Genomic DNA, 14,341 nt, shown 5'->3' with positions numbered 1-14,341 from the left:
GAAAAATGATTCCCTTCGACCTTGAACAGAAAAAGACAATTTCTCCAGAATGTAAATGTCCTGTACAATGTTGACCCAGTCTTCAACTGTAGGAGCTTCAGGCTTTAACCATTTTCTTGTGATTGTCTTTTTGCTTGCTGCCAGAAGCACTAAAAGCAGTTTTTTATCTTCCAGAGTCCAGTTATTAAATGAAATGATTCCCAGGTATAGGGATTCACATTTATAAGGGATTTTTCAGTAAAGATATTATTTAGGTGGGAAGATATTTGTTCCCAAAAAGCTTTGATCACCGGACAACCCCAGAAGATGTGGTGATGATTTGCTTCATTGGTTCCACAGAGTCTCCAGCATGACTCGCCGCTTCCCGATGTTTTTTCTGAACTGGAGTTACAAAATATCGAAGAGTTTTTCCAACAAAAAAACCTCCATGTATTGGAGCTCGAGGTCGTCCAGTGTAATTTGTTAATCTGTTCCCAGACTTCCAATGAGATAGATAAATTTCCTTCTTTTATCCACCTGTTTCTTATGTAGTTTGTGTCACCTTGTTTAGACAATACAATACCATTGTTCAGAATGTTTGTTATGGTTAACAGTAAATTGTCTGCGAAAAGTGACAACTTTTGTTCCCCGGATGCCATGAGAACTCCAGCTATGTCCGTCCTCTGTCTTATCCACTGACTTAACGGTTCTATGAAAAGGGCAAAGAGGAGTGGGGAAACACAGCATCCCTGCCTCGTACCCCTTTCCAGAATGAAGCGGTCAGATAAGTCTCCATTAATTTTTATCCTGGCCGATGGTTTATTGTATAAAGCTGCAATTACTTTTATTATGGTCTGGTGGAACCCAAACTTGGACATAACTTTGTAAAGGAAGGACCATCTGACCGAGTCAAAGGCCTTCTCCGCATCCAGACTCAATACAATAGTCTCTATTTTTTGTTTAACTACGTGATTTAAAATATGCAGGGTTTTTCTGATGTTATCTTGTGTCTGTCTCTGTCTGATGAAGCCTGTTTGGTCCTTATGGATTATCATTGGCAAGATGTCTTCTAATCTCTGTGCAATTATGGCAGTAAATAATTTGTAATCAATATTTAGCACACTTATTGGGCGATAGTTTCCACATTCTAACTTATCCTTTCCCTCCTTAGGAATAAGTGAAATAATTGCATCTCTCCATGAGGGAGGGATTATTTTATTTTCCAGTACATTGTTGAAAACTCTTAGTAAGACAGGTACTAAATGGTCTTGCATGTCTCTGTACCATTCAGGTGCAAACCCATCCGTCCCTGGACATTTTCCACCTTTCAACTTTCTAATCACTGATCTTAATTCTGCTTCAGTTATTTCTGATATTAGTTGTTCATTTTGCTCGACTGTAATGTTGGGCAGAGAGAGTTGGGAGAGGAATCTTATCTATTTGCTGTTCATTATTCAGTTTGGGTTGAGAGTATAGAGTTTGGAAAAGATCTCCAAAGCATTTATGGATCTTTTCTACGCTTGTTTCAACCCTATTTGTGTAAATATTTTTTATTTTGTGGATAGTTCTATCCGCTTGTTGTTTTCGTAATTTGAATGCTAGGAGCTTCAGAGATTTGCCCCTGCTTCATAATATTTCTGTTTAGTGAAGAGAAGCTTCTTTTGTATTTCTTGCATGTTTAAATTGTTCAGTTCTTTTTTCACCGTTTCAATTTTAGATCTTGTTGCCCTCTTGAAGGTTTTGGAGTGTTCTTTCTGGAGTTCTTTTAGTTCCAGTTCCAATTGAACTTGTTTTTGTTGTCTAATTTTCTTTTCATTGGATGAAAAAGCTATTATTTTCCCCCGGACTACCGCCTTTAGGGCATCCCAAAGTATCGCCGGACCCACCTCGTTATTATCGTTCTCTTCCAAATATTGTTTGATTTCAGTTTTCATATTCTCCTTAAAGATTGTACTATTTAGTAAATTTGTATTCAGCCTCCAGAGCGTAGATCTGCTCTTTTCAGCCAGTTGAAGGGAGATATAGATTGGGCTGTGATCTGAAATGGGACTAGATCCGATTTCCCAACTTTTTAATCTATGCACATCTTTTTTAAACATGAAGAAATAATCTATTCGTGAGTATACATTGTGAGTAGAGGAATAATGTGTGTAGTCACGACTAGTTGGGTTCTTATCCCTCCATACATCCACTAATCCCAGTTCATCCAGCATATTTTTCATTCTTTTACTGATATGTTTGAGTTTGTTTTCCCATTTGATGAGTCTAAATCTGGGTTTAACCTAGTGTTAAGGTCCCCAGCACAGATTACCACACCCTGACTCTTTGTTGCCGCTAATTCAAGTATTTTCTTATAAAAAGACCAGTCACTACCCCGGTGGGGCGTAGACATTAAGAAGACTTATCAAGATGCCATCTATTATTCCTGTAATTAAAATATAATGACCCTCCCTGTCTTTATGTTCTGCAACATGTTCATAGCACAAAGAGCTTGATATTAAAATTGCAACCCCTCTTCGTTTTCCGGTGCCGTGGGAAGAAAAATAGACAGATTTAAACCCCATCTTGTTCAGTTTGGCATGTTCAGAATCATCTAGGAGAGTTTCCTGCAGCATCGCTATCTGAACTTTATCTTTCCGGAGTTTGGATAGGACTCTCCATCTCTTAATCGGATTATTTATACCATTTATATTGAAAGAAACTACCTTTAACTGAGTCTTCCCCATTTGTGTAGTTTTCTCCTCCATGTCACTGACGACCCTGAAACTCCCCCACCACTCACTAAAACAAGTATAAACAAAAAATAAACAGGAGAACCAGAAACTAACATATTAACAGGAACCATGAAAAAACAGAACATGTTCAGCATCCAAGGCAGGGGTCTGTTAACAAGACCCTGTTGGGCCTCTTGAAAGGGGCCCAGAAGGGAAAAACCTCCATATTGTTAAGGAGGGCCCTTAGAGGTGGCAGCATAAGAGTAAACCCCAAACCAACCTTTTTAAAATCCCATCATCCTTACAACAGTCCTTTGTACACTTATCTCCGAGAGGAAAATCCAAGGAGGGAAAATGATGGATCATTCAGTTCTCAGGTCGAGATGTTCTTCTGAAGGCCCGGAGCCTCTCTTTGTAGTTTTCTCCTCTTGCAGAACCGGAGGAGCCTTTCTGTTTTCTCCCATCCGTTCTGCTCCAGGACAGCCGCTCGATCTGCTCCTTCAGAGAAGCTGGAGACCTGATGACTTTAACTTTGTAGCCCTTTTTAGCCAGGTCCTCGGTGGTTTCCTCTATGGTGTCGTAGGTTCTGGTTCCTTCTTTATGTTTCACTCGAAGCCTCGCCGGGAAGAGCGTCTGAAACGGAACCCCGTTCTCTTTCAGGACCCTCCGAACCTCAGCGTACTCTCTGCGCTTTCTGAGGAAGGCTGGTGGGTAATCATGATCCAGATTTATTTGTTTCTCACGCCACACAAATCCTTTTCGCTGCCAAGCCTTCCGTAGCAACAGCTCTTTATATTTGAAACTCAGAAATTTCACAACGATGGACCGTGGCGGCGCGCCCTCTGGCGGCTGCGGGCCCAGCGCCCGATGGGCCCGTTCAATCTGCATGTCTGGCCCGCTGTCTTCCAGACCGAGCCCCTCTTTAAGTAAAGTTTCCACAAAAGCAGCCACGGACTCACAGTCTTTTTCAGACCCCTCTGGAACACCATAGATCCTGACGTTCTCCCTCCTGGAGCGGCTCTCTCGGTCTACCAGCTTATCTTCCAGATTCTTGTGTAGCTTTAGCAACTCGGCTACCACTTCCTCCGTGTTTTGGGTTCGCTCCTCCGTCTTCTCCAACCGCTCCTCTACTTCACTTATCCTTGCGTTCGCTTTTGTATTTCCTCCTTAATAGTCGAGAGTTGTTCCTTGGTTTCCTGGCGGAACCCTCTCAGCTCTTCTAGTAAAATTTCCAGGCTAGCCATTCCGTCTTATTAGCTTCAGGCTATCATTCGTTAGCTATACCTGTTCGTGAAGTTTTTCGTCCTCTCTCTTCTAATTATATTGTCGTTTGGGCTTTGTTGTTGTCTTACCCCTCTAATTGGCTTTCGCAAGGTAATATTACTCAGATGAATGGGAGTAAATCTATAATTTCTCCGGTTGTCTGGGGAGACTCTCTAATGAGCAGCCATCTTTACGGTGTTCCGGCCGGAAGTCACAAACGAACATTTAACGGCACAAACGGAGCACAAACCAATCAGAGTATTTGTTGGATTATTTGAGTAGGTGGGGTTCAGCTTCACTGAGGTCTGTTTCCTTCTCCCATTAAACACCAAGTTAACTAAAATCTCTCCTCTTCAGATGTCAATAAGCTGCATTTCCCTCCCAATTCTTTTTCTTTTGCATAATGACCAGTTGTTGCACCTATAGTGTGTGAAGTAGAGGAATCCTAACGGGTTTTTCTCTTCATGTTAGTCACATTTTCTGTACTGACTATTTATTTTCTTATTTTCAGCACTGACCTTACTGAAAGGGAAAACTGGAGGCTTATAGAAACTTTGTATTTTCTGTCCTGGAGGATTTACTAAGAATCTGGTTCAGTTGGAAAGCAGGTTAAGTTAACCTAAAGCAGGTTAAGTTAATCTAAAGCAGGTTAAGTTAACCTAAAGCAGGTTATGTTAACCTAAAGCAGGTTAAGTTAATCTAAAGCAAGTTAAATTAACCTAAAGCAGGTTAAGTAATCTAAAGCAAGTTAAATTAACCTAAAGCAGGTTAAGTTAACCTAAAGCAGGTCAAGTTAATCTAAAGCAAGTTCAATTAACCTAAAGTGAGTTAAGTTAACCTAAAGCAGGTTAAATTAACCTAAAGAGAGTTAAGTTAAGCTAAAGCAGGTTAAGTTAATCTAAAGCAGGTTAATTTAACCTAAAGCAGGTTAAGTTAATCTAAAGCAAGTTAAATTAACCTAAAGCAGGTCAAGTTAATCTAAAGCAGGTTAATTTAACCTAAAGCAGGTTAAGTTAATCTAAAGCAAGTTCAATTAACCTAAAGTGAGTTAAGTTAACCTAAAGCAGGTTAAATTAACCTAAAGTGAGTTAAGTTAACCTAAAGCAGGTTAAGTTAATCTAAAGCAGGTTAATTTAACCTAAAGCAGGTTAAGTTAACTTAAAGCAGGTTAAGTTAACCTAAAGCAGGTCAAGTTAATCTAAAGCAGGTCAAGTTCACCTAAAGCAGGTTAAGTTAACCTAAAGCAGGTTGAGTTAACCTAAAGCAGGTTAAGTTAACCTAAAGCAGGTTAAGTTAACCTAAAGAAGGTCAAGTTAATCTAAAGCAGGTCAAGTTCACCTAAAGCAGGTCAAGTTAATCTAAAGCAGGTTAAGTTAACCTAAAGTAGGTCAAGTTAATCTAAAGCAGGTCAAGTGAATCTAAAGCAGGTCAAGTTAACCTAAAGCAGGTCAAGTGAATCTAAAGCAGGTCAAGTGAATCTAAAGCAGGTTAAGTTAACCTAAAGTGAGTTAAGTTAACCTTAAGCAGGTCAAGTGAATCTAAAGCAGGTCAAGTGAATCTAAAGCAGGTCAAGTTAACCTAAAGCAGGTCAAGTTAACCTTAAGCAGGTCAAGTTAACCTAAATCAGGTTAAGTTAACGGTTAACTTAACCTGCTTTAGGTTAACTGTTAACCTAAAGCAGGTCAAGTTAATCTAAAGCAGGTTAAGTTAACCTAAAGCAGGTCAAGTTAATCTAAAGCAGGTTAAGTTAACCTAAAGCAGGTCAAGTTAACCTAAAGCAGGTTAAATTAACCTAAAGTGAGTTAAGTTAACCTAAAGCAGGTTAAGTTAACCTAAAGCAGGTCAAGTTAATCTAAAGCAGGTCAAGTTAACCTAAAGCAGGTTAAATTAACCTAAAATGAGTTAAGTTAACCTAAAGCAGGTCAAGTTAATCTAAAGCAGGTTAAGTTAACCTAAAGCAGGTCAAGTTAACCTAAAGCAGGTTAAGTAACCTAAAGCAGGTCAAGTTACCCTAAAGCAGGTTAAGTTAACCTAAAGCAGGTCAAGTTACCCTAAAGCAGGTTAAGTTTACCTAAACCAGGTTAAGTTACCCTAAAGCAGGTCAAGTTAATCTAAAGCAGGTTAAATTAACCTAAAGCAGGTTAAGTTAATCTAAAGCAGGTCAAGTTAACCTAAAGCAGGTTAAGTTAACCTAAAGCAGGTTAAATTAACCTAAAGTGAGTTAAGTTAACCTAAAGCAGGTTAAGTTAATCTAAAGCAGGTTAAGTTAACCTAAAGCAGGTTTAGTTACCCTAAAGCATGTTAAGTTAACCTAAAGCAGGTCAAGTTAACCTAAAGCAGGTCAAGTTAACTTAAAGCAGGTTAAGTTAATCTAAAGCAGGTTAATTTTACCTAAAGCAGGTTAAGTTACCCTAAAGGAAGTTAAGTTAATCTAAAGCAGGTTAAGTTAACCTAAAGTGAGTTAAGTTAACCTGAAGCAGGTTAAGTTAATATAAAGCAGGTCAAGTTAACCTAAAGCAGGTTAAGTTAACCTAAAGCAGGTTAAGTTAATCTTAAGCAGGTTCAGTTAACCTAAAGCAGGTTAAGTTAATCTAAAGCAGGTCAAGTTAACCTAAAGCAGGTTAAGTTAACCTAAAGCAAGTTAAGTTAACCTAAAGTGAGTTAAGTTAATCTAAAGCAGGTTAAGTTAACCTAAAGCAGGTTAATTAACCTAAAGCAGGTTAAGTTAACCTAAAGCGGGTTAAATTAACCTAAAGCAGGTTAAGTTAACCTAAAGCAGGTTAAATTAACCTAAGGCAGGTTAAGTTAACCTAAAATGAGTTAAGTTAATCTAAAGCAGGTTAAGTTAACCTAAAGCAGGTTAAATTAACCTAAAGCAGGTTAAGTTAACCTAAAGCAGGTTAAATTAACCTAAAGTGAGTTAAGTTAAGCTAAAGCAGGTTAAGTTAACCTAAAGCAGGTTAAGTTAACCTAAAGCAGGTTAAGTTAATCTAAAGCAGGTTAAGTTAATCTAAAGCAAGTTAAATTAACCTAAAGCAGGTTAAGTTAATCTAAAGCAAGTTAAATTAACCTAAAGCAGGTTAAGTTAACCTAAAGCAGGTCAAGTTAATCTAAAGCAAGTTCAATTAACCTAAAGTGAGTTAAGTTAACCTAAAGCAGGTTAAATTAACCTAAAGAGAGTTAAGTTAAGCTAAAGCAGGTTAAGTTAATCTAAAGCAGGTTAATTTAACCTAAAGCAGGTTAAGTTAATCTAAAGCAAGTTAAATTAACCTAAAGCAGGTCAAGTTAATCTAAAGCAGGTTAATTTAACCTAAAGCAGGTTAAGTTAATCTAAAGCAAGTTCAATTAACCTAAAGTGAGTTAAGTTAACCTAAAGCAGGTTAAATTAACCTAAAGTGAGTTAAGTTAACCTAAAGCAGGTTAAGTTAATCTAAAGCAGGTTAATTTAACCTAAAGCAGGTTAAGTTAACTTAAAGCAGGTTAAGTTAACCTAAAGCAGGTCAAGTTAATCTAAAGCAGGTCAAGTTCACCTAAAGCAGGTTAAGTTAACCTAAAGCAGGTTGAGTTAACCTAAAGCAGGTTAAGTTAACCTAAAGCAGGTTAAGTTAACCTAAAGAAGGTCAAGTTAATCTAAAGCAGGTCAAGTTCACCTAAAGCAGGTCAAGTTAATCTAAAGCAGGTTAAGTTAACCTAAAGTAGGTCAAGTTAATCTAAAGCAGGTCAAGTGAATCTAAAGCAGGTCAAGTTAACCTAAAGCAGGTCAAGTGAATCTAAAGCAGGTCAAGTGAATCTAAAGCAGGTTAAGTTAACCTAAAGTGAGTTAAGTTAACCTTAAGCAGGTCAAGTGAATCTAAAGCAGGTCAAGTGAATCTAAAGCAGGTCAAGTTAACCTAAAGCAGGTCAAGTTAACCTTAAGCAGGTCAAGTTAACCTAAATCAGGTTAAGTTAACGGTTAACTTAACCTGCTTTAGGTTAACTGTTAACCTAAAGCAGGTCAAGTTAATCTAAAGCAGGTTAAGTTAACCTAAAGCAGGTCAAGTTAATCTAAAGCAGGTTAAGTTAACCTAAAGCAGGTCAAGTTAACCTAAAGCAGGTTAAATTAACCTAAAGTGAGTTAAGTTAACCTAAAGCAGGTTAAGTTAACCTAAAGCAGGTCAAGTTAATCTAAAGCAGGTCAAGTTAACCTAAAGCAGGTTAAATTAACCTAAAATGAGTTAAGTTAACCTAAAGCAGGTCAAGTTAATCTAAAGCAGGTTAAGTTAACCTAAAGCAGGTCAAGTTAACCTAAAGCAGGTTAAGTTAACCTAAAGCAGGTCAAGTTAACCTAAAGCAGGTTAAGTTAACCTAAAGCAGGTCAAGTTAACCTAAAGCAGGTTAAGTTAATCTAAAGCAGGTTAAGTTTACCTAAACCAGGTTAAGTTACCCTAAAGCAGGTCAAGTTAATCTAAAGCAGGTTAAATTAACCTAAAGCAGGTTAAGTTAATCTAAAGCAGGTCAAGTTAACCTAAAGCAGGTTAAGTTAACCTAAAGCAGGTTAAATTAACCTAAAGTGAGTTAAGTTAACCTAAAGCAGGTTAAGTTAATCTAAAGCAGGTTAAGTTAACCTAAAGCAGGTTTAGTTACCCTAAAGCATGTTAAGTTAACCTAAAGCAGGTCAAGTTAACCTAAAGCAGGTCATTAACTTAAAGCAGGTTAAGTTAATCTAAAGCAGGTTAATTTTACCTAAAGCAGGTTAAGTTACCCTAAAGGAAGTTAAGTTAATCTAAAGCAGGTTAAGTTAACCTAAAGTGAGTTAAGTTAACCTGAAGCAGGTTAAGTTAATCTAAAGCAGGTCAAGTTAACCTAAAGCAGGTTAAGTTAACCTAAAGCAGGTTAAGTTAATCTTAAGCAGGTTCAGTTAACCTAAAGCAGGTTAAGTTAATCTAAAGCAGGTCAAGTTAACCTAAAGCAGGTTAAGTTAACCTAAAGCAAGTTAAGTTAACCTAAAGTGAGTTAAGTTAATCTAAAGCAGGTTAAGTTAACCTAAAGCAGGTTAAATTAACCTAAAGCAGGTTAAGTTAACCTAAAGCAGGTTAAATTAACCTAAAGTGAGTTAAGTTAAGCTAAAGCAGGTTAAGTTAACCTAAAGCAGGTTAAATTAACCTAAAGCAGGTTAAGTTAACCTAAAGCGGGTTAAATTAACCTAAAGCAGGTTAAGTTAACCTAAAGCAGGTTAAATTAACCTAAGGCAGGTTAAGTTAACCTAAAATGAGTTAAGTTAATCTAAAGCAGGTTAAGTTAACCTAAAGCAGGTTAAATTAACCTAAAGCAGGTTAAGTTAACCTAAAGCAGGTTAAATTAACCTAAAGTGAGTTAAGTTAAGCTAAAGCAGGTTAAGTTAACCTAAAGCAGGTTAAGTTAACCTAAAGCAGGTTAAGTTAACCTAAAATGAGTTACGTTAACCTAATGAGTTACGTTAATCTAAAGCAGGTTAAGTTAACCTAAAGCAGGTTAAATTAACCTAAAGCAGGTTAAGTTAACCTAAAGCAGGTTAAATTAACCTAAAGTGAGTTAAGTTAAGCTAAAGCAGGTTAAGTTAACCTAAAGCAGGTTAAATTAACCTAAAGCAGGTTAAGTTAACCTAAAGCAGGTTAAGTTAATCTAAAACAGGTTAAGTTAACCTAAAGCAGGTTAAGTTAACCTTGTGGTTTAGGTAAAGCCCCTAATGTTCTTAACTAAATGATGCTGCAGGTTTATCTATTAGCAGGTTTTATTTTGCCTGCACTTGGTTGTGTTCATTATTTTAAGTGTATTTAACAAGTTTACCAAAATATAAAAAATGTCATTCAAACTGCATTTACCTTGTTTTACTTTTACTTTTCATTACATTACTTGAGTTCATCCATTTTTACAGTAATTTCTATACTTATGTACAAGACATTTCAGATACTTTAATACTTTAACTCCAGTAACATTTCAATCAGTGACTTTTACTTTTACCAAAGTCATATTTTGGAGAGAAACCTATAGTTTTACTGGACTCTGAGATTTCAGTACTTTATTCAACATTGTCTGAGTCGCCTCTCAGCCTCACAACAAGACATGCACAGTAACTTCTACCTGGTTTACAGATCACTGTGGATGGTTTATCTGTCACATAAAGCCAGAACTAATAGATGAGAAGAAGTTCACCACAAAGTACTCAACATTCACTAACTTCTACACGTTTCTGCTGTCTTACAGTAAATGTGTATGATTTCTTAAAACACTTGAACTCAAGTGAAGTGACTCTGTACTTACTGAGCAGCCACAGCTGAAATGTTCCCTCCATTGTTCCTCTTCATGATGTGAACTCTGCTGTCATGATGGTCTCAGGTCAGACATGAAGCCCCCCCTCTTCCTTTCAATACATCAGGGTAAAAAAAAAGTATAGATAATTTTCCATTTCAGAAACATGAGACTACAAAAATATATATTCCAAATGATTTATACCATATAACCCATTATTTTTGAGAAGTGGTTGAGAGTAATCACTGTTTCACTGTTTGACAATATATATTCATCTTCTGTTGTATCTTTTTATTTTTTGTCGAAACAGGAGGTATTTCTGCAAATCACATTTAAACAAGAATCTGATCACACAAAATGATGTGAAACTCACATTCTCTACACCAGGGGTGTCAAACTCATTTTCACTGAGGGCCACATCAGCGTAATGGCTGTCTTTAAAGGGCCAGATGTAACTTATAAATGTAACTAAATGTAATCGAATGTAATGTAAAATAAATGTAACTACTCCTTAATGTTAAATAACTCATTATTTATTATAACTTATTCAAGTGACAATTACAGTTGCATAGAAAACATGTTTGCTTGTTGCTCGAACATAAATCCTTTTAAATTTTGTCAGCTTATAAAAACCCACATAACTCCATCAATGAAGGATCAAACTGTCCAAGTGAATAAAGAAAATAACAAATAGTCAAATAGCTTTGAAGACATCCTAAAACTGAGCTGCAAAGAACATGTATGACACATGTAGCATTTTACAAAAAAAGGCTCCACACAGCCTTGCATCCAACTGATGGTTTGATGACAACAATTTGCCTGCATACACACATAAGACCTGCAAACATTAAATAATTACAACAGCAGCTATACATAAATAATATGGAATCAACTAAAAATACCAAAATAAAGGTTGACTCAGTTCACAGCTATATTACTCAAGTTTTTTGTTTAGTCTTTGATGAGGAGATGCTGCCTGTCCTTGAACACACCAAGTGGATTCTCTCTCTACTATCGATTGATCATGTTCTGAAAATGATCAACACAAAACAAAATGGAAGCACAATCATTAAATTGCACACAGTTTAACTGTTCTTCTTCTTGGTTGAATTACATTTTATTATATTTAGTTTTCAAAAAAATGCTAACCTGTGTTTTTCTGACCAGATGTCTGACACCGTTTTCCGTTGCCAGTGTGTTAATGTCTGGCTTCAGGTCCTGTGCTGAGGCAATGCGTAGAACAGCATGGAGGTTGTCATCTATGAGGCGTGATCTGTGCTTGTTTTTGTTCAGATTCATTATGGAAAAAAACTGTTTGCACAGATAGGTGCTTCCAAACATGGACAGAACACGGGCAGCTTGAAGTCGAAGCTGTGGCATCAAACCAGAAGGCATCAGACGGTAAAAGTTCTGGATTGCAGCATCCTGGAACTTTGCTCTCAGGCCACTGTCGCTTTGAAGCTCATTTAGCTCCATCTGAAGGTGTTGGGGTGCAGTGCAGACATCAGTGGTGAAAGGATTGGCAAAAGATGTCAAAGCCAGACTGTTGAAGTTAAAGACTGTTGAAACTCAGTCTCTAACCAGCTCACTTTGGTAGCTAACTGAGCACATGAAAAAGTCTCGGGAAACGAGGCTGACATGCTCTGACAAACAGGAAAGTGGACAAGATTGTCCTGTTTCACTTGCCGCATCCATAAGTCCAGTTTACGCTGGAAAGCCGCGTGATGACTTGTTTGCGTCCCTGCAGCTTCTGATTCAGCTGGGCGAGATGGTCGGTTATGTCACACAACACAGCAAAGTCACACTGCCACTTTGGATCTGATAGTTCAGACATGAGTTTTCCTTTACTCTGCATAAAAAGAGCAATGTCTTCCCTGAGCTCAAGAAATCGCTTGAGGACTTTGTTCCTACTCAGCCACCGTACTTCTGTATGGTTCGGCACATCCCCGTGTTCCGAGCCCATCTCCAGCAAAAACTGCTGGAACTGCCGGTGATTCAGGCCCGAATGAATGTTTTCATGACTGTGGTCACAATGTCCTCCATCCCCAGCACCTTCCCACACAAAGCTTCTTGATGAATAATGCAATGATACGTTATCAGAGGCGTGTGACAGTTCATTTCTTGCATTTTCCTCTTCATTAGTCCAACCAAGCCCACTTTTCCTCCACACATTGCCGGTGCACCGTCTGTAGTTAATCCCACCAAGTTTTCCCACTGCAATGCATTTTTACTTACGGACTTCTCCACCGCATCAAAAATGTCCTGTCCCATCGTGGTCCCATGCATTGCAGCCAACAGCTCCTCAGTGATAGAGAGGTCCGACTTTATGCCTCTAATAAAAATTGATAACTGCGCTGTGTCTGTTATCTGTGCTTTCATCAACAGCTAATGAAAAAGCTGTGTCGCTGCGCGTCTCCTCGGTCAGCTGTGTTGTAGGATGTTCTGCTAGTTCCTTCACTCGGTTCGCGATGGTTTCTTGATAAACTGACATTTTTAAAAGTCTGTAACTGGTCGGGACACACCTGCTCAGGCCTTCAGCATGCACGGCTTCAAAAACGCTCCCTCTGAAAAAGACTTGGAAGCGTGGGCGATTTCTTCAGCCACAATGAAGCTAGCTGTCACTGCTAGTGGCCTCATTTTTGGCTGTGGATTTCATGAACAAACTGCTGCGACCGCAGTTTGCCTTTTAATTCTTGGGCAATTTGTTGCTTTTCTTGAAGGCTAGCTTTAGCTTTAGCCTACTTAGCTCCGTGTTTGGTGTCAAAATGTCGACGCAGATTGTACTCTTTGACAACCGACACAAAACACATACTGCTCTTTCTCCTTGAAGCACAAACAAGTATTCGCCTTCCCATCTTTCTTGAAACAGTCTTCCGTCTGCATCAACTTTTCTCTTTCATGCACATTTTGGGATCATTATTTATATCTCAATTCCACTTGTTGGCATGGATGTGGGAACACTGCCTACCGAGGTAGAAAGACATTGTGGGAAATTTAGTTTTTGGTCAAAGCACGCTCTTAATTTATTTTTTGGTATTTATTTTTAGATACTCAAAACTTTTAAGCTCTCGCGGGCCACATAAAATGACATGGCGGGCCACGTCTGGCCCGCGGGCTGTGAGTTTGACACATGTGATCTAAATAGAAGAACAAACAGACAACGCAAGTGAATTTTATGAAAGCTTTTGCAAAAGGAGAGAACCCAGCAAACTGCTGCTTCAAGCCGTTCACTGAGCGCTCTGAAGACCCTTTGTTAGGGCTTTCTCTTTTATTACAAAGTAGAAAGTAGAAAAGGAATGTGGAGGGAGGCAGATAGGAGTATCCCGAAGATACAAATGGCTGCAGCTTCAAGGTCTAACAAGTATGAAAGCTTTTCTCAGGGATGTGAATACTAAATCTATTATAACTACCAATGTAAGAATGATAACAAAACATAATTATTCTAACACATTCTAAGCATATTTTAAATGTAATTCAATCACAAAAATAGTACACTAAAAATATACTAATCAAGCATGTTTATATTACATCAAGCAAAAATACTTAAAGTATACTAAGTTTAACTTAAGTTGTCCAAAAAAATGTACATTGAAGTACATTTAGTGTAGAAGACTGTGAGCATCTAATATGTACTAATTCAGATTTTTCCTCAACTGAATCTTCCTCAGTCAGAAGGAATAGATCAACTCCACTGATGCAGCTTAGAAGGTTTATTGATGGACTAATAGCAGGTACATGTGAGATGATGGTACAGATGGTGAGTTGGAGATAATAACAAAGTGCTTATATGTGTTTTAGGATGTATGTGTGTGAGGTTATCTGAAACAGAAGAAACAATAAAGGTGCATATTGATAGCCATGCGGGGTAAACGGCTAAACAGATACAGGATGAAAATGGCCTGTAGTATCACAGACATCCACTGGAGGGCAGCATAACACCACACATTAATTATCGGTCAAACGCAATAAACATACAAATGACGAAACCATCAGAAAATATGAATTAACGGTAAATAACCCCATATAATACTATAACAACAATACATAATAACTTCAGTTATTATAAATAAACTCTTGGATTATCGGTAGCCATAGAAACACGAGGACCATTCACCTCC

General features: G+C 37.8%; 1 pseudogene; it reads right to left on the bottom strand.

The window, feature by feature from the left end:
• Window positions 1–3,059: 3,059 nt before the first annotated feature.
• LOC129376521 (general transcription factor II-I repeat domain-containing protein 2B-like) lies at window positions 3,060–12,860 on the bottom strand (annotated as a pseudogene).
• Between the last annotated feature and the right edge of the window lie 1,481 nt (window positions 12,861–14,341).

Source organism: Poeciliopsis prolifica, unplaced genomic scaffold (assembly GCF_027474105.1).
Source record: "Poeciliopsis prolifica strain line A6 unplaced genomic scaffold, Auburn_PproV2 SCAFFOLD044, whole genome shotgun sequence".
In the NCBI taxonomy this organism is placed as follows: Eukaryota; Metazoa; Chordata; class Actinopteri; order Cyprinodontiformes; family Poeciliidae; genus Poeciliopsis; species Poeciliopsis prolifica.
This window is presented reverse-complemented; position numbering and strand designations above follow the sequence as displayed.